The sequence below is a fragment of the Leguminivora glycinivorella genome, chromosome 14, assembly GCF_023078275.1.
Source record: "Leguminivora glycinivorella isolate SPB_JAAS2020 chromosome 14, LegGlyc_1.1, whole genome shotgun sequence".
Classification (NCBI taxonomy): domain Eukaryota; kingdom Metazoa; phylum Arthropoda; class Insecta; order Lepidoptera; family Tortricidae; genus Leguminivora; species Leguminivora glycinivorella.
In genome coordinates, this window is record NC_062984.1 from 4,249,152 (window position 1) to 4,270,563 (window position 21,412).

General features: G+C 35.0%; 1 pseudogene; it reads right to left on the reverse strand.

Annotated features, from left to right (window-relative positions):
- Positions 1-5,193: 5,193 nt before the first annotated feature.
- On the reverse strand, positions 5,194-21,381 carry LOC125233635 (annotated as a pseudogene).
- Positions 21,382-21,412: the final 31 nt, after the last annotated feature.

Sequence of the window (21,412 nt, forward strand, 5' to 3'; positions counted from 1 at the left end):
GTGCAACATTGCCCAGTTGATTGCCATTTCAGAGATACCACGAGTTTGACGTTTAATAGTAGGCACATTTGTATTAAAGTCAGAAAGTGAGGGTTACTAACGAGAGGCCGGTTGAAGGGCCTTAATAACTCTAGTTTGTATCCTTCTGCCGCCCGTGGTATACACAATGTTTTCAAACTTCAATATTTTTCAAATGTAAATTTTTTTCTGAGTTTTTTTTTTCGTTTTTTTTTTCATTTTTTTAATTATTTTTTTTTAATTTTTTTTTTTCAAATTTCAATATTTTTCGTCACACTCGCGAAGTAATAAACTAAATGTAATACGTTCGCTGACATTTCGAACATTCGTACGCCATCTTGTAATTTTTGACAGGTCGTGGCCCCCCCATATTCACTTTCTGCCCTAGGGTGTTAAAATAGCTCATTACGTGTCGGTATGCAGGCATGTAATAACACCGTTTACGAGCAAGTCGTCACGAAAAATGAGACACAAATGAGAGACATGTTACTTTTTCCTATGTCCTGAGTGCAGGCTCATATTGGGCGTGCAGCAAGGATGGGCGTGCGGCGTGCATGTCAAACAATTGAAGCTTATACAAGTGTACTGAGTCGACGCTGCATAGGGTTACCCTCATCTGGCAGAATAATTTTAGTCCGAAACACACGCATAACATGTTTCGCGGAAACACTTTCAGTCGAATGGTAATTTTGCAAAAACCTTAGTTGGCATTATTACTACCACGCATAAGACACATTTTGCAGAATATTGTTTTACAGAACATTACTTTGTTCGACTTTGATTTAGCATAATTGTATGTACCATAATAATCTTATAGCTTACATTAGCAGAATTATTACACGCTATCAAAAAAGAAAAACTACCCCAGAGTCACCGTTAGGTACGACGACGAGCGAAGCGAGTGTTAGGTATCTTGCATCCCCAACACATCCAACTCGCTATCAAATAGCAAATTGCAACTTTATGCCGCTTAAATATTATGCAGAAATATTACCTGCAAAAGTATTGTTCGTTTAGAAGACTATTATGCTCATCAACATTGTGACAACAGACGATTCGGTATTACAAAAATCTGCGAAATGATTTATGCCAAAGCATATTCTGCGTAAGGTGTTTCTGCCAAACGTGACTTCTGCCAGGAACTATTATACGAATCAAATATATGCGTAAAAAGTTTCTGCCAGATAATAGTGAACCCGCTGCATAGAATACGCACTCTCGCCCGCCCCGCTGCCCGCCCCGCCGAACGCTCCGCTCCGAGCGTCCACGTACGCTATCCAGTAATATACTTATTTTAAAAAGTCTAATACTCATGGTTCAGGTTCTGTGAGAGAATAATTGCATTTCCAAACGAACATTTCATCGCGTTGGTGGCCAAAAAATGACTCCAGCCGCTGCCGTTATACGTTCAATGGCCGAACTTTTTTATTTATAGCGATTTTAAATGCTCAATTTATGAGTACAACGAACGAACTTGATGCTTGTTTAGCGCCAGTTGAAGTTGTATAACTTACATTTTCTGGTATATATTTGCAAGTTGGAATTGGTCCGTAAGATGTCGCAAATGGAAATACCACAACCGTTGTTGTCACACGAAAAACCTATTACCTACCATCAAAAGGTAAAGGGATATACAGAGTGATTTTGTAGACGTGAGCAGGTTCAAGTAAATTGTAATATATGCAAAAGTTAGTGAGATTGAGAGAGATTAATGTATTTTAGTGTTGATTCAAACAAAAGTTTTTATTTTGGATTCATGGTCTCTCTGCAATTGGTATAAATACTTCTGGAAGACACGTTTGTTAGATCTGTGACAAGTGACAAAATGGCATAGTAGAAAAACTCAAATATTTATTTAGACATTGTAGACACCATAGAATTTAACACATCGTTATTAATGAAGTTGATACCTATATCCATTATAGTTTATAGGTAAGTAATTACATGATTCCTTAAAAAAAAAATGCAGGAATAATGTGACTGTTTTACTTAATTAAACATGATGCTTAACTCGACACAGGCTTAAAACTTTCGGTTTGACAATTTGGCCCATATTATTAAATTGAAACTGTTTTTTTTTATATACTTACCTATATAATGATTATACTCATGTTAGTTTTCGTAACCCAATTTGCCTCACGCGCCATCCTGTATCCATCCATTTGTTTATCATTTGAACGTAACAATTAACGCGCGGATCTCATTACTCGGCGAACAAAAGTGCTTTTCACCGAAAAAGCTTTGTTTCGCCACGAGCGTGATACTTCGAGCGTGATAATTAAAGTATGTAAAGGAAATATATAATAATGTATGTCGGGAATAGAGATGACGACTATATAAAAAAAAATAGCATTCTGTTTAGTCCGTCAGTCAGATCGTCTAAAAATACTGTACACATATTTTTCGCTTTATCTAATTAATGACAAAATACAAAGACATAGAGCATCAAAGTTCCGGAGTGGGGGCTTGTGACGTCACTTTTAAGTAAAAAATTGTACCTAGGCGTAACGTCAGTACCGTCGTCATTTTTCGTTTACGAGAAAAAAGAAAAAATATGTGTCCAAAATTTTTTGATGATTTGACTGACGTACTACATAGTTTTTTTTTAGTCGTCTCGCCTATGTGGGCGTATAATACTGGAACATTGTCAGGACCGTCAATCGTGGTTGTTGAGAGCTTTCAATAAAATACCATAATATCACACAGTTTTATTATTATTGGGAGCCTGTTATGTCCCACTACTGGGCAAAAGCCTCCCCCCACTTTTTCCATATTCCCGATCTTGGGCACTCTAGGGCCAGTTACTTAAATTAAGAAAGCAATCCCAGTCGTCTCGTCATTGTCAACGGGGTCTGCCAGATCCTCACTTTAGGCTAGGTTGCCACTCTGTGGTGATATTAGCCCACAACTCACCCGGTATGCGGCAGACGTGTCCACTGTGTCCAGCCTGCTTAGTCTCACTATACAGTCACACTTCAAATCATATAGTTTACACTTCAAATAATAAGCGAACCTGCCTACTTCAAACTAAGTACATAACACATTTAGAAGTTATATATATTAATTTGTATATTTAACTATATTTAATAAGAAAACTGTATAAAAGAGACTGAAACGACTCCACAGTCAAACTAATTGTAGTTTTGTGGAGCATTGTATTTAAGTTATGTTTTGTAATTCTGAGTACAATAAATAAATACCTCTTAATCCGCTCGGCCACCCAGGTCACAGCTGTCGAGGTCGAAATTATCTCTCATATGAAGTACCTGAGTTTGGTTTACACGGGGGGCAAGAACCATACCGTTCTGCCCTAGGGGTGGACAGAGGGCGCTACGAGTCCTTGTATAGATTACTCATATGAGAGATAATTTCGACCTCGACAGCTGTGACCTGGGTGGCCGAGCGGATTAAGAGGCATTTCCCGCGATTGGAAAGTACGCTGGTTCGATTCCAGCCTCAGGCACCAGAGGACTTGGTCACTTTTTCTTTCATATGTGTAATTTATTTCGGTTTTAATTTATATACATAGTAGTGTGACTACTTTAAGACAGCACAAGTTGAAATATTTTCAATAGATTATAATTTAACTTGTGTTCATTAGAATAAATAAATAAATAAATAAATAAATAAATAATAATAATACTGGACAAAATGAATCATCATACTTTCCACCTATTATTTCAAGCAGATTAGATTCAAGAATTACCATCAACATCATAACATAATTCCTCGCACCAATGCTCTCGCAGACCGATTGACACTGACAGCCTTCCGTCATCTGTTTTCAGATTATGTTCTTTTAGACAAGTGCGGCCTCTATGACATTTTGGTAGAACTTTATCACAGTATAATAAAGAGTACTATCGTACAGTATGGCCCCTCCCGCTCCCCACTGAAAGTGCCGCCCGAAACCAGTCATTATCCATGATGCAAACACGAGGCAAATATTTGGAAATATTTATTCCTCGCATTTATTGATTTGAAAAAGACTTTCATCACTAGTGTTAAAGCACATATTTGTAGTCCATTATGCACCTTAAGCACAGTATAATAAAGAGTACTATCGTACAGTATGGCCACTCCCGCTCCCCGCGGAAAGTGCCGCCCACCCCCTCTCGGTTACCTCACAGTTACCGCCTGTCAAAAACGCGAACAGTCGACCTGTCATATTTCACTCATACAAGCATACAAGTACGCGTTCACCTACACGAGCTTAGATTGTGTGCTAGAAACGCGCATATTCATATAATTGATCGCCAGTGTCCGAGGTGTGACTTTGTCTAAAACACCAGCCAAGTCGTAAAAACCTTGTTAGCTCTATTTGGCAAATACAGCGTGATCTTAGGTCTTAAATCATATTTTAAAGTGCCTGCTTAAAAAAAAATAAAAAAACATGTAATAAAAACTAATTTGATTTGTTCCCTGTTCGGTCAAAAACAAATTTCAATTAATTAAGTATTATACTTTGATGAATTAACAAAATTGGTGTCTAATCTAACCAATTTCCACGTACTAAACTCGACGTTCCTCTTTACAGCTTAATCAAGTATTTAATACTCAACTAGTTAGCTGCTAGAAACTCTAGGAATCTCTCAAAGCGATATTGAAATTATTAATTATTAGATACCGAGCTACTTTCATGGACAGCGATTTTGGAGTTTGAAAGCTGAATTAGATTATGGTTGGATTGAAAGACGTGGTTCAAGAAACATGCAGATCTCTTTGATTCAGGGACTGAAGTTTGACCAAGTTAACCATGCAGCCGTAGATGAAAAGTAACTACACCGCAATAATGTGACAATAGCAATACCGCAGAACTTATATTGACCGGGATATAGACCGTGACTACCCCATGCATCATGACGAGAAACTGAATACGGCTGTTGGATGTCAAAGTTTCGTAGACAGCGCGCGTTCTACCCTCATTCGCGCGCGTTGGCTGCGTTCATTCTCAGCGTTACCACTGGTTACTAGTTACTACTGGTTACTGGTTAACCATGAATCATTTAAACCTCTTAATACCGCAGGAAATCAGGTACCATACTAACCTATTATGAAAATCGGAAGTACGTATACTTGCTGATTGTGAAAACTTATCTAGCTCTAGCTTATTTCAAAATGTATTAATCAAAAATAAAAAAGGTATTAAGTAGATGGTAAATTAAAAACAGAGTTAATAGCAATGTGTTTATTTAACAAGTACACATGATACGTGGATTTAAATCCCTTGAGCACGACATATCTTGTCTTATTTACTTTACATACCTATTAGAATTAGGTGTTCTTAGAGATAGACACTAACAGACAAAAACAATAAATAAATACGTATTATTTACTTATAAATTATGTAGGAACATGCTGAGACTACATATTAGATAGATAGATTGATTTAAGAATTAGTGATCATATTGCATATTGTCATTGTCATGATATATATTGTAATATGTATCTATGAAGCCTTACATAGTCCCTAACCACGAAGAAGAAGAAGAAGGGTCAAACACATTCTTGAAAAAGTCATCTGAGAAAAAAGAGTTTCACACAGTATTTATGAAGTTGTGTTGCAGGCGTCCATAGGTGACGGTGACCGCTTTCTATCAGGCGGACCGTATGCTTGTTTGTACCGACGTGGTATAAAAAAATAAGTCTCACTAAAGCCTCAGTGACTCAGTTGGTCAGAACATTCTATATTTCCTTCAATTTGAAAATATCCGTGTATTTTTTATTTCTACAAGAAAGATATTAAATAACTATAAAATATACATAAATTGTGCATGGCTCTTTAGTGAATCACTAATTCTGTAATCAATTTTATTATTTCAACTTAACAATCAGCAATTCTATTGTACTGTATAAAAAATATTTGCTTGCTGCTGATGTATTAAAGATTATAAACTATAGTCAGCCCTTTAAAAATCAATTATTATTTACCTATATACTCTTATAATTTCTTCTTTTCTCAAATCATAATGTAAAGCATTAATTGACACAATATTAGCTAAGTTACATTAAATTTAAAATCTTTGTGTCTAGCAAACTAATTTTAAACATAACAGCGCCCCTCACACTATAAATTAACTGTCCTCATTCATAATTTGGACTGTCTTCTGTCATCTGATCATTCTCTTCTAATACAAAGTATGTATATATTGTTTTTATTTTATTAGGACTTCCACTAAGTTTTAGCACGTTTAAGTGTTTGTTTTCTTTTACGGAATTATTTATTTTTCTTTCTTCGTCTTCCCTTTTTCCTTCCTCTTTCAATTCCTTGTAGAAATTGTCAAATCTATTCCACATGCACTCATGGAAGTTTTTTTTTTCAACATAAACGCCACATCAGGTGGTCAGTTATCCTAATGCAATAGAGTGCCACTGGGATCTACATATATAGACGTTTCGAGGCTCAAAGATAAACTTTGAGTGAGTCAATAGTCCAGTAGCAGAGAGACATAGCCCTAATTAAAATTGGTCTACATTCACATGAATATTCATAAGTATGAACACTCCTTGTCAGGGCTAAAAGAGGGGTATTTGAGGTCTAGACCCTGCAACCTGGATGTCATGAATTCTTCGGCTTCGACTTCCATTTTGGCGTCAAAGTGTGATATCCAGCCACCTGCTTCTCCTGAAAGAAAGAAAGAAAAGCAATTAGGTAACTAGTAATAACATTTGACTGGTTATACACCCTGTGCCGTTTAAATATAAAATTTCTCGATCCACATCAAATACCACTATTACGCAGAAAGGATTACGAGAAAAGAGAACACTACAAAATCAAGGAAGCCTAAAAGTTTCACCCATTTTACAAAAAGTACGAGCAAATACGCTAGCATAGTACGGACATGTGATGCAGAAAGATCATGTGACAAGAACGTTATTCCGAATGAATATAGAAGGATTAAACGGGAGAAGACAACCAAAGAATAGATGGGTAAATGTAAGAGATGATATGAAAAGCAAGTGAATGATTAGGTGAGGAACAATAGAGAAATGATTAATGAGATTAGAGTAAAGGAAAAAAACTGATAAAGACCTAAATAAATTTACCTTTTCTAATAAATTGTATTCCATTCCCATTGACCGTGTTATTAACTGCTTTGTTCTTCTTAAGACTGTCGAAGCTGAGGTAGCTGGTGAGGTAGTCGAGCTCTTTGTCTGAGTATTCTGTCGTTCCGAGGAAATTACATACGCTCCGGACTTCTTTTCTGAGATCCTGGAAGATTATATTTTTGTTAAAATATCATTAGAACTGACAATGACAATTTTAAATATTCGTACAAATTATGTTCAGTTACAATGATTTTTACTGACAAAATTGGAATAAGAACAGGTTCCTAAACAATTATACTATCATACGGACCAAAAAATAAACCTAATAATAAAAAGACAGAAGTACAATTAAAAGGAACTGAAAGAAAAAAGAAGCCTTATTTGTAATAAATTTTTTTGTCTAGAAAAACATAATATAATACTGAGCAAATAAATAGATATAGAGTAGGTACACACCTTAATCATATCTTCATAAAATACAAAATGGAGATTCGGTTCATGTCTTTTCATCCATGCTTCATTTGTGTGCGATATGATTGGTGTCCATGGCACTATAAAGAGAAACAAGAAGTTCACGCACCAAGACAGTATAAATAAAAACTTGTGTCTTCCGAATCAAATACAGGTACTCAATATAAATTATACTATTAGTTTGATACTTCAATCAATACTGAAGGCAGTCTTTACCACGCGGTCCAAGTGGCAAATAGTTTCACAAATTAAACAGTATTATGTGCACGAAAAACACATCAAGATATTCAAAATCACAACAGCCACTTCTGAAGAAATTACAATTAACTTACATAAATCCCTCTTATACGTCTCCCAAAAAGTCCTGAACGACGTCCTTATCATACCCTTCATCGTCAATTTATGTAAATAATAATATGACACACAAACATCTCTAGGGTCCCTCGCCACGTATATGACCTTGGCCGTCTTCAACAACTTGGGAGGCAGAAGGGACAGTGGTAAATGTGTTTTGATGAAGCGAGGGGATGGAGCGTCTCTCAGAAGTTCCCAGCTGGGTGTTTTAGCGGCCTTGTCCAGTCCTTGGAAATTTCCTATGTTCATGAAGTTTACTTTGATGAAGTTGTATGCCAATTCTGGTATTTTTGATGTTAGCCTGTAAAAACAAATTGACTTTTACAAGGATGTAAGAACGTTAGTTTTACTGCTAGTCACAACTTATACATGTCATAGCATAGAGGAATAAGTAATGTAAGAGTTGTAACTCCATCACAGAGAACCTCCTATAGAGTACGAATATTGTAAATTTTGTGCGCGGTACAAATCACCAGTGCTTGGGGCGCGAGGAGCGAGAGGGGAATGTGTTTGGCGCGCTGCGATTGGTCGTTTCAAGGCGGTGGGAAGTCGCGCCAGATTGGGACAGAAGTATGACTGTCCCTCTACTGTCGCGTAAGTAGCCAGTGTAAGTTGACCTATGCCGGCTCTGAATAAATTATAAATATGACTTATTTGTGGAATGTAATGCCGTCTGTTTTTAAATTTGAGCTTGTTGTTATCTTTCCACACCATTTCACAATACAGGTGGACATCTTTAAGGCATCAAAATACCCTTTTTCAATTTTTTTATTGCGAAAAACACGCGCTGCTTTCAGGTCGGTTACTTGGTCGCTACTGATCGGGCACGGCGAGCGCCGCGAATAATCATGGCAAATACAAGTAAGGCTGCTGACCGCGAGTCGTCTTGTAATGGATGTCTATAGGGGTTGGTCTGTGAACTCCATACATCAGCAAATGCGAGTTATTTGTATAGCAGTGGCGGCTGGTGAAAATTTCTGCTATACAACACCAAAGCAAAAAGAAACCTGCCTTAACATTGGGTACTTTACTAGTAATCAATTTTAGGCAAGCCGGTGGGAATCGGCTTGTATGGACCAGCCACTGCTGTTGTATAGGCATAGTTAAGTGACATCTAGCGACAATCACGCGTCAAATATCGTGAATTATCAGTACCACTACTCGATACTAGGTGTCACAGTGTCTCGTTTGCCAAAAAAATAATATTAGAACAGTTTACAACTTATAACAAGCAGAACGAATTGAAAACAGAATACTGATTAATACTATTGTAATATTAGCTAAAAATTGGTGAGCATTAGACTTTTCGTTCGTTGCGACATCTATTGACAAGTAGCAGTACTGATAATTTACGGTACCTAGTTGACGCGTGATTGTCGCTAAATGTCACTTAACTATGCCTATACAAATAACTCGCATTTACTGACTATAGGACTTGTGTTGGTCAACGATCTTATCGAAGTTAGCCTATCGCATAGCTGGGCTGTATACAGGGTGTAACAAAAATGGTGGTGATCCGTTTAAGGGCGTATTCAGTATCGTATTCTCATCAGGAAAAAGTAGGATAAAAAATTTTTTTCGCAAAAAATTTTTTTATCTTTGTATGGAGATTGCGGCCCGGCTCATACAAAAGTGAAAATTTTTTAGCGAAAAAAAAATACTTCTACTTTTTCCTGATAAGAATACGATACTGAGTACGCCCTTAAACGGATCACCACCATTTTTGTTACACTCTGTATGTACTACAGCTTTACTCATATAACGACCGGACGACTTTTATGAATAAATATCTATAAGGCCCAGAACGATATCATGTCATGTCATAAGGATATGATATGATATCATTCCATATCTTTCCCCTGGTCCTTTAGACAGAATATTCATAGCTGTATTGTATTAATATAAAAAAAAACTTACTCTAACATAGGAAATCTCTCATGAAGGGGGATTTCTTTGACCGATGGTAGTCTAGATCGTTTTTAAGCAGCCAGACCATTTCTTGTGTCCATGTAGTCCCTGCAGAATAAAATAAGTATTTATGATATAATCATGAATCGGTTTCCAGAATAATTTTGCTTTATAAACTAAAAACTGACAAAAAAGCGCTGGTGGCCTAGCGGTAAGAGCGTGTGACTTTCGATCCGAAGGTCGCGGGTTCGAACTCCGGTTAGTACCAATGAGTTTTTTGGAACTTATGTGCGAAATGTCATTTGATATTTGCCAGTCGCTTTCCGGTGAAGGAAAACATCGTGAGGAAACCTGACTAATTCTAATAAGGCCTTGTTAGCCTTCGGGTTGTAAGGTCAGATGACAGTCGCTTCCGTTAAACTAGTGCCTACGCCAAGTCTTGGTATTAAATAGTTGTCAAAAGCGTACCCCAGGCTCCCATAAGCCGTGGCAAATGCCGGGATAACGCAAGGAGGATGATGATCAGGGCCCGTAACTTTCATGCCGATGACATCAATTTGACGTCACGCTACATATAGGATGATTCAAATAGTTCTATTGTAATAATTAATCATTATTCATTAATAAATTTAATCGATTACAAATGACTTCAAAAGTAAGCTATTCATACAAGGAATAATTAATACCTACTCGATACGTGAAATGAAAAGGAAACAATTTGTTTTGTTTTTATAATTTATTTAAATATGGTAACAAAACTGTTTAATAAATTGTATGTATAAAAATAAACAAATAATTTAATTTACTTTTCAAGTATCAAGTAGGTATTAATTATTTCACATATGAATAGATTAGTTTTGAAGTCATGATTAAAATAATTTATGAATAATGATTAATTATTAAATAAAACTCTTGAATATAAATATAGGATATGCAGCGTGACGTCAAATTTATGTCATCGGCATGAAAGTTACGGGCCCTGATGATGATGAAACTAAAAACGGGCAAAGAACAAAAATAAAAAATCCTAATGATACGGTCTAGAGAGTCATTGCATTGCACGAGTTTTGCATCTTTTATCTCAACCTTTCCACCAAAAATATCAAACACACCCATGAATATAATAACTTTTGCTTTAGGTGAAAGGAATTTATTCATTTAAGTCATTATTAACCAAATTTATTTTTTATCATGCAGAAACGTCTGCGAGCGATATTACATATTTTTAAATTATTAACCATTTCATATGGTATATTTACAAAATATTATGAGCGCAGTGTAAACCAGTAGTTTTAAAACCATTTAATAAGAATTAAATGTTTATCATCTATTTTACAGAATTTCATATCATCTTTTCCAAATGCAAAACATGGAAATTGAGCTACATCATTCAGACGGCTCTCAAAGTGCTCCAAGCCCAGGGTAAATACCTGTACCTATAACATTTCAAAATAAATAGTTTAATATTAAATAAATTTAGAACACAGCACAACTGGAAAATTCCACCTTAAAGAAAACTACAGCCAAAAAGCTCAACGAAGGTGCGGAGTGTTAACGTCATCAACGCATTGAGAGTTGGTTTTTTAGATCCATACATTCCAACATTTTTTTTGTGCAGGTTCTGAACACCAACACCAAAATCTATTCTAACTTTTTTTGGTGCAGTTTCAGAACCCCAACACCAACATCTTTAATGAGAACTAACAGCGTCATGTCACCTCCACCATTCAAAGCGCCTCTTTCGCGAGTGGAATCCAACAGAAGTAAGTATAGTTTTCAGAAAGCAAAATAAATAATTACTGATTACTTCTTCCACTCGCGAACTTTCAACCAGTTACCGACAATACCACAGCTCCATTTCGTCGTCTATCATTAATGTATAAAAATTAAGAAATAATAATTATATTGAATAAAAAAAAATATATTTACTAAGTATATTTACTAAGAAAATGGTTTGCATAACTTTAACCTCTTGCCGCCCAATGTACAATAAGATGTACATTTGGTTTCAATGGAATTTAACTTTCATGTAAACAAATGAGGAGTGTCTTTTCAAAAGGGCTTATTTCCACTTTGAACTTTTTTTGGGAAATCGAAAAAAACATAATTCCACGGTATTGATTTTGAAATTAATATTTAATTTGCAAAATTGTAATATTGTAAGTTGACGTTAATGCTATGATTACATCAAACGTAACATGTGTACCTAAATAAATATTTACCATATGTTTTTGAGAATTAAGCATTTTTGATGCGAACTTTTGGGAATTAAGCCCTTTTGTTGTGGCCTTGTAGCGTAAGTGTTATTATTTTAAAATAGTTTTATTTTATTTTTGGATTTTGTATTAAGTTAGTTGATATCAATGGTGTTGTACTACATACATTGGTTTATCCACATAAATAATCATTACACATTTTTCAAAATGTGTTCTAAACTTTGATGTTACTCTTTTTTTTAAAGATCAAGGCGAGGCTTTTTGAGCTTTAATCTCAAAACAACACGTAGTTTTCTATACTAAAAAAAACGGCATTCATAGTTTAAAAAAAAAGAAAAAATGGAAAAAAGCCCTTTTGAAAAAACACTCCTCAAATAAAGTATAACTTTTGTTTCTAAAATTTTTATTTTTAATTTTTAACGAGGGTAAAGTATAAACTTGTCATTAGGATCTAGATTCCGTATGAATTGCTCTTAAGTAAAAAAAAACTTCAATTTTTTTATTTACTAGATTTAGTGTGATATAATTTTATTCCGTGGGTGTGGGACGTGGGCTTAGTTGTGGCGTGAGTGATAACCGCTAATTCATTTTATTGTAACCCTTTAATGCCTCTGCCTAAGCTTAGAGCTAAAAGAGAGCTAAGAGTACAGGCTTGAGTTTATTATAGTATTAGCAATTTCGGCTTCACCTCAAATTGTTACCCACGCCACTCGTCTTTTTAGGGTTCCGTAGTCAACTAGGAACCCTTATAGTTTCGCCATGTCTGTCTGTCCGTCCGTCCGTCCGTCCGCGGATAATCTCAGTAACCGTTAGCACTAGGAAGCTGAAATTTGGTACCAATATGTATATCAATCACGCCAACAAAGTGCAAAAATAAAAAATAGAAAAAAATGTTTTATTAGGGTACCCCCCCTACATGTAAAGTGGAGGCTGATATTTTTTTTCATTCCAACCCCAACGTGTGATATATTGTTGGATAGGTATTAAAAAATAAATAGGGTTTTGTTAAGATCGTTTTTTGATAATATTAATATTTTCGGAAATAATCGCTCCTAAAGGAAAAAAAGTGCGTCCCCCCCCTCTAACTTTTGAACCATATGTTTGAAAAATATGAAAAAAATCACAAAAGTAGAACTTTATAAAGACTTTCTAGGAAAATTGTTTTGAACTTGATAGGTTCAGTAGTTTTTGAGAAAAATACGGAAAACTACGGAACCCTACACTGAGCGTGGCCCGACACGCTCTTGGCCGGTTTTTTTTGACCTCCTTTAAACGCCTGTTGCATAAAATACTATTAATTAAAATCCGATAAATGAATAGGTACGAAGTATTAATTATTTTCCACATTGCAATATCAGACATGGAAAATATTGTTTTCTAATTTATTACGTCAATATGTTACATTACGCGACATTTTTATGAAGTGCTTTAGCAAAATATCTATAGATATAAATACTATCTGGCGGCATGACATAGATAGTGGAAATTTTATCAAAAATGAGCCGAGTATTATCAACCTGCGGTATTAGTTGATTGACGTCGCGTTCATTGGCAAAAATGCGACGTTTTTCAGTACAGATGACCCTCCGAAGTTTCGACCTGTCACATAAATTTCAGTACAGATGATGCTTTTTTTACGCACTAGTGCGAGAAGTGGTTCATTATAATGTCAGGTCGAAACTTCGGAGGCCATCTGTACTGAAAAATGTCGTACGATACACGTGCAAAAAGGAAATTCGTAACTCGTGTCGATTTAAAACACTCCCTTCGGTCGTGTTTTAATTTATGTATCTATGTATGACATTTTGAGTTTGACATAAAATGTAAAGCATTTTGGCCATAGTTTTGTATATAAGTTGTCAATTTCCTACTATTTCATTGTAGATATAAAAAAAATATTGTAGCAACATAAAATAAATAAATATCTAGGTTTAATAATTAGTCTGTAATTCCACTAACACTATTTTATAAGTTAAATGTACATGTTACTAACAGCTATGGGTTTTTTATCCGAAATAAAATTGTTTTTTTTTTTTTTTTATAAAATTATAAAATAAAAATACTATAAGTAATAAGGAAATATATGTATATTGTTGAATTCTTACAATTTTATGTCAAAAGTCACGGTATGAGTCATTCACGACCGGTCTGGCGCAGTCGGTAGTGACCCTGCCTGCTAAGCCGCGGTCCCGGGTTCGAATCCCGGTAAGGGAATTTATTTGTGTGATGAGCACAGATATTTGTTCCTGAGTCATGGATGTTTTCTATGTATATAATATTTGTATATTATATATATCGTTGTCTGAGTAAACGGAACACAAGCCTTCTTGAGCTTACCGTGGGACTCAGTCAATCTGTGTATTGTGTAAGAATGTGCTATAATATTTATTTATTTATTTATTTTTGACAGTGACAGATTCGATAGGTAATTAGGTACATCATAATTATGCCCGGCATGTCGTTCCTTACTATTATCCTGTGCACTGTGGTATAGGTAGCTTTTTTTAGGGTAACCCTTATAGTTTCGCCATGTCTGTCTGTCCGTCCGTCCGTCCGTCCGTCCGCGGATAATCTCAGTAACCGTTAGCACTAGAAAGCTGAAATTTGGTACCAATATGTATATCATCACGGTACACAAATTTTTATTAGGGTACCCCCCCTACATGTAAAGTGGGGGCTGATATTTTTTTTCATTCCAACCCCAACGTGTGATATATTGTTGGATAGGTATTTAAAAATGAATAAGGGTTTACTAAGATCGTTTTTTGATAATATTTATATTTTCGGAAGTAATCGCTCCTAAAGGCCGGTTTTTGATAAAAAAAAAGTGCGTCCCCCCCCTCTAACTTTTGAACCATATGTTTAAAAAATATGAAAAAAATCACAAAAGTAGAACTTTATAAAGACTTTCTAGGAAAATTATTTTGAACTTGATAGGTTCAGTAGTTTTTGAGAAAAATACGGAAAACTACGGAACCCTACACTGAGCGTGGCCCGACACGCTCTTGGCCGGTTTTTTTAGTATGAATAGGTAGACGTTTAAAGCTATGAAGTTTTTAACCCCCGACGCAAAAACGACGGGGTGTTATAAGTTTCACATGTCTGTCTGTCTGTCTATGTGTGTGTGTGTGGCATCGTAGGGACCGAACGAATAAACCGATTTAGATTTAGTTTTTTTGTTTGAAATCTGAATTAGCCGGGTCTTAGCCATGTTTCATGAAAATTGGTCCACTATGTCGGGGAATTTTTCAAAATTGTAATTTTGTGGTTAGATTAGTTTCTCACCTGATCTTGGGAAAGTGACGACCCACACATCGTCCGGTCTGACTTCCATGTTGTAGATGGCCTCGGCGTGATGCTTGAAGGCTCCGGGCATCACGTAGCCGTTCTTCCCGCATTTCACGAAGGGTTTTGTGTATCCTGTAAATTAAAGAGGGGAAGGTGAATACCTTCAATCAATCAATACCTACTCCGTATAGCGTTCGGGTTCTAGCCACCGCGACCACTCATGCCTGAGGTCAGGCCTCCTGAAATGACTCGGAACATGTTTTTCTATACTACGACGGTGGCAAACAAGCATACAGTCCGCCTAATGGAAAGCGGTCACCGTCACCTATGGACGCCTGCAACTCAAGGAGTGTCACGTGCACGTTACCAACCCATTAGAAACATATACACTCCTATTCGCTGTATTAAGAACACATCAAAAAAGAGTGTACAAGTTCTAAGGAGGGTTCAAAGGACAAGGACAGAAGGACCTACGGAACAAATTAGTTCCGTAGGTCCTTCCGTTACCAGTATACCGCACCCTCGTTGAGCTCTAGCAGCCTTACACACCGGCAGGAACAGTCTTGATTATTATTGTAACGTGAGTACAACCGTATATTGATTAAATATTTCAACATCACCCACGTAAGTTTAAAAACGTCTTTAGAGGAAAGTAGGTAAATAAAGATGATTAAAGTAAGAATACAAATAAATACCCTTATCGGGATTCGAAACTTCGATATTGGCTACAACACTAGGCTGGTCATTCATTTCTTTCAGTTGTGAGGTATACTTGTGGCTGTCATGCTTTACACTTTATTGCTGTTTTGATTTATTCCTATAAGTTACGTCCAAAGACTTGAAACGCTAGCAAAACTTTTTTTTTAATAACTTATAATGTGTGTCACTGCTCAATAAAACAATTCATTACGTCTCCCTCGTACAAATCTTTCCGCCATCTTTTTCGATCTAAATACTTCAATGGCCTTGAAATATATGTATGTCCTAAGGCTTTGTATATTAGTATTATCTTATTACCATCTTATGTTACAGTCTCGCTGTTTTCAATATTACGTTTCTTTACTGAAATAATTCTCCTTCAATTGTTAGGTTAACTGGAAGAGATCCCATAAAGCGATAAATTATTTTCTGGTATAATAAATTGTTTTACAAATAATTTGTTCCTGAAGCTTTGCTCAGTTTGGGGCTAGGTTGATCTGTTGTAAAGTGTCCATCAATATTTATTTATTATTTATTTATTTACTACTACTAATAAATATTGTTGTTTGTTTCTACTAGATTGTTTTTATGGGAAAGCTATTGGGCGTTTACAAGTTCCAACGTCAAAACTTACTTCATAATATTTTTCTTATCAGTAGCGTCATATTTACGTAACAATAAATGGGTTTCTAAGATTTAATTAAATAGATAATGACGTTATGTTTTGATCACTTGATAAATCTCTGATAAAGATTTTTTTACGAAGCACCTGACACGATGCCTTCTTATGTGTTGTAGGTAATTGAAAAAAAAAAAAATTATTCCATCAAATGACAAAAACTTTTCCGCATTGCTCATGTTACAAACTTATCAAATATAGTTACAAAACCATCATATATAGCTTAAGTTTAGAATTTTCAGAGCTAGGTATTTGTGTTTATGATATTTTTACAATTAATAAATTCATCAATTCAAAGCATGACGATTTGTAATTTTTTATGTACTATTTTTTAAAGAAAAGTGTTTAATATGTACTCAAGGCACAAGACAAATCTATTTAAAAATCTATTAAAAAACCAAAAAGTCGAATTGTGATAATTTCAATGTACCGGAAAAAGAAATCTAATTTCAAGAGTATTTCATTATTTTCTTCTTTACAACCTACATAATCGTTATCAAAGTATTAAAGTAGTATGAATAACTAAGCAAATAGATATCTGCATCATTATTACCGCTTCTGGTTCAGAGTACGAATACTAGTGCTCATGCACCGAGGTCGGAATTATCAAAAAAGTAATCATTATCATATTAATAATAATTCTATCAGTCGTAATCCTGTGTTACAAGTACAATTTATCTAAATCTAAGTCCATAAAAAATACTACGGCTTACAAAAAGGAATAAACTGCAATAACACTTTTTGCACGTCATGCAAATATTTATTGACAACATGTACTCGTTTAAGTATTTCTGTTTTAGTTTAAAATACAGAAGACTTTTTTTATGCTAAGAAGGTGATATTTTAATGTGAGCCGATCTTCTTTTATATTTAACTCGTTTCCTTTAAAAATAGGTATCTCCCCACTCTAGGTATTTTAGTTACATGTCAAGTATCATTCCATTATATTCACAATTATTTGTATAGCTCGTTAATTATTTCCTATAATGCGGCATTCACGAGAAAGTCGCTTACGACATGCTTTTGCCTTGTATGGCAGCTATTTTAATCAAATCAGTAAAGCTCGAGAAAATACTGTCAATTTATTAACCAAGTCATGAAAGGTTGTCAGACACAACTTCGCTTTCTTAGCGTCTTCAGAAGTATTAGAAGAATTGCATGTCGTTAGCGACATTCTCGTGGAATGCTCCAAATATGTATAATGACTTCGTTTTTTGTAAACTAATTAATTAATTGTACAACAATCTGCTGATAGATATTTAGATATTTTATTCTGATATAATTCTAACTAAGCAATGATTATCCAGATAACATTTAAAAACTCTTTATCAATAAATATGTATTTGAATTATACTCATAAAAACTTCACTTTTATTTATAGGTATATAAAAAGTTCAAGTTTATATATTGCATGTTGTAAAGTTGGGATCCAGGATAGTAGGAATACAGCACAACGTAGACCAGCAGAAAATAATCTATTGACAAATTTAGATACAACTCAAACTGACAACTAAGTATGTTTCATTGTAACCGGCCTACACTACACAGAGTTGTACTTGAATGTGTTTGACGACCGGTCTGGCGCAGTCGGTAGTGACCCTGCCTGCTGCGCCGCGGTCCCGGGTTCGAATCCCGGTAAGGGCATTTATTTGTGTGATGAGCACAGATATTTGTTCCTGAGTCGTGGATGTTTTCTATATATATAAGTATTTATATATTATAAAACGCTTTTTATTTTATTTTATTTTATTATTATTTTATATTATATATATCGTTGTCTGAGTACCCACAACACAAGCCTTCTTGAGCTTACCGTGGGCCTCAGTCAATCTGTGTAAGAATGTCCTATAATATTTATTTATTAATAAAAAAAAAAGTGTAAACAAATTAATTGTTTCCTCTACAGAACCTTACACACTATTATATTTAAACGGTTGCATTGCTAGTAATGCTAGTGTTTACAATCCTTTAAATTTTCATAATCATAATCATTTATTTCGCAAATCATGTACCTACAACAAAATGACAATATGTTAAACAAGAACCCTGAGAGGGTGTAGCAACTTATTATTAATTCTATAACATAATTTAACATTAGACATGGATGTTTTCTATGTATACAGAGTGGGGCCTGTAACAAAGGCGAAGAATTGAACTCTAGGTTATTCCCCTTATACTGATCAACATTTGTTCGGCGACTTTTAAAAATAACTTGTATTTTGATTTTTATCACCCTTGAAAGTTTTTTCTAAGAGGTAATGTATTGCGCATTCTGTTAAGTCTAAAGTGTGACAGACAACGTCAGTGACAACAATAATGGCGTACATTGAAGCTAATATTTATTTTGTATGAAAAATTAAAAATTTAAAGACTTCATAATTTTTAAAAGTCACTGAACAAATGTTGATCAGTATAAGGAGAATAGCCTACAGTTCAATTCTTCGCCTTTGTTACAGGCCCCACTCTGTATGTATTTATATATTATATATATCGTTGTGTGAGTACTCACAACACAGGCCTTCTTGAGCTTACCGTGGGGCTCAGTCAATCTGTGTAAGAATGTCCTATAATATTTATCTATTTATTTATTTATTTGGTACCTACTTACAAATAATTGTTGAGACAATATCAGTTCGATATTTTTTTTAATACAGTTTTTAACCCCCGACGCAAAACCGACGGGGTGTTGTAAGTTTTACGTGTCTGTCTGTCTGTCTGTCTGTTTGTTTGTCTGTCTGTCTGTGTGTGTGTCTGTCTGTGGGGGGTGGTGAAATTCTTAACACTTTCGCTACCAAGAACCCGACTGTCGGGTACACCGCTCGTAGAAGCGTAGCCGATTACATGGGTTTCCCCGTATGTAGCGAAAATGTCGTAGCGCCGCGTAGAGCCCGGTTTCGAAAGTGTTAAACCGTCACCACACGGGCAATGGTTTAGAAATTTAGTTGGCGCGAAAACCCAAATTGAGTTTAGGCCCCCAACGCAGTGAGGTTGTTTGATATTTTTTTCACTAAAATTCGGACGCATATTATATTTTGTAGTACGCGTAACTAGAATAATTCGTTATCGGTATTTAGATCTGATAACAGAGAGGGCTTAAATCATAAACACCTTGATGTATCCATACTGTCAGCTGTCTTTCGTCACTAGGCGTGGATTTATTATATCAGAATATACTTGTTTTTACCTCGTCCTGCCCAACGTGCTTCAGAAAGAACATATTTTTTTTGTAATTTAGAATTGAAAGCCTGGATAGGCTAAGAGCTAAGACTAATTTTTACTACGTTTTAAGTTAAAAACTTATTTTTTTACCAAAAAGAAGACTACCCTGATAGTTAAATAAATCGGTTTAAATTTCAGTGGCTCAAACAGTATACAGGGTGTCCCAAGACCATGGGACATGAAGGGAAAGTACCTAAAATATCACAGATAGGATATGTTGCTGAAAGAAGACTTTATTTTATTTTTAAAACTTGGCAAAACTGCATTCAAAAATTTTAAATTTTTTTTGGAAATATTGTATGGACAAAATTTAAGGCTAAGTAGTATGCCACGTAAAATGTTAAAATTCATGGTCTTCTTTTTATGTCCGACACTATGTTATTTAGAGAAAAATAATCCTTATGATGAAACCTATCGATCGGTATGACAAAATTACAGGATGTTTTTTTTCTCGTGTAGCGAGTTTGATTCCCGGTTTAACCATGTAATTATTTAAAAATCTATGAATGCAGTTTTACTTAATTTTAAAAATAAAATAAAGTCTTGTTTTAGCAAAATACCCTATCTACGATATTTAAGGTACTTTCCGTTCATGTCCCATAGTCTTGGGACACCCTGTATAAGGTCCTAATTTATTAGATGCAGATATTTTTACAGCTGATAGTACTCGGTCTCTGGAGTATATTGAACCGTGAAACATTACAGCTTTTACGATGTTTTTTTTTGGAGAAAACGGAAAAACAAATTTGCTACGTAAAAACACCCTGTTTATGTGATTATTAAATGAAACTCATTGAACAGATTCTAGTACCTCTTTTACGTACTACTTAACTGTAACTGGCCACTTCAATGACATGTGCAGTTTTCCCGCCGAACCTTTACGACATTTACAACAAACAATTGTTGACATGACAGACAGTGTTATTGTGACATGTGATAATGCACATGATGATTTTTTTTAGACGAAATTATAATTAATTTTTTGTTAGGAAAATGAAATCAAAAAAGTTACATGAAAAGATTTCTTAATTTATATTTAAAGTTAATTATTTTAATGTAAAGTATCATGTGTTAAAATATCTGCAACTAATAAATTAGGACCTTATATGTGAGTGTGCGCGGGAAGACGTCCCACTTTGTCGATTGCTATAAAGCCGCTTTGTCAGTTTATTCATATAAAGATACAAGTAAATCTAGCCTTAAGGGTAACCTTACCTACGCTGTCCGTGTTTGTTGTTTTAAAAATTATTAATTTAAAATGATACAAGAAATATATTTCAATTAAGTAAATTATTAGGTCCAAACATACATGATCACTGAAAAACGCCGTCATCACTGAACTTACCTAACATACACTTCGTAATAAGTTTATTTTCCTCCGGCGTAACTTCTTTAATCTCAAACGGTAACTCTAACCACGGCGCCATTTTGATTTTTCAAAATTAGAACGTCAATTTCTTTTCACGTCACTCTGTCAACTGTTAGCACGACATAACTATTTCAATATGGA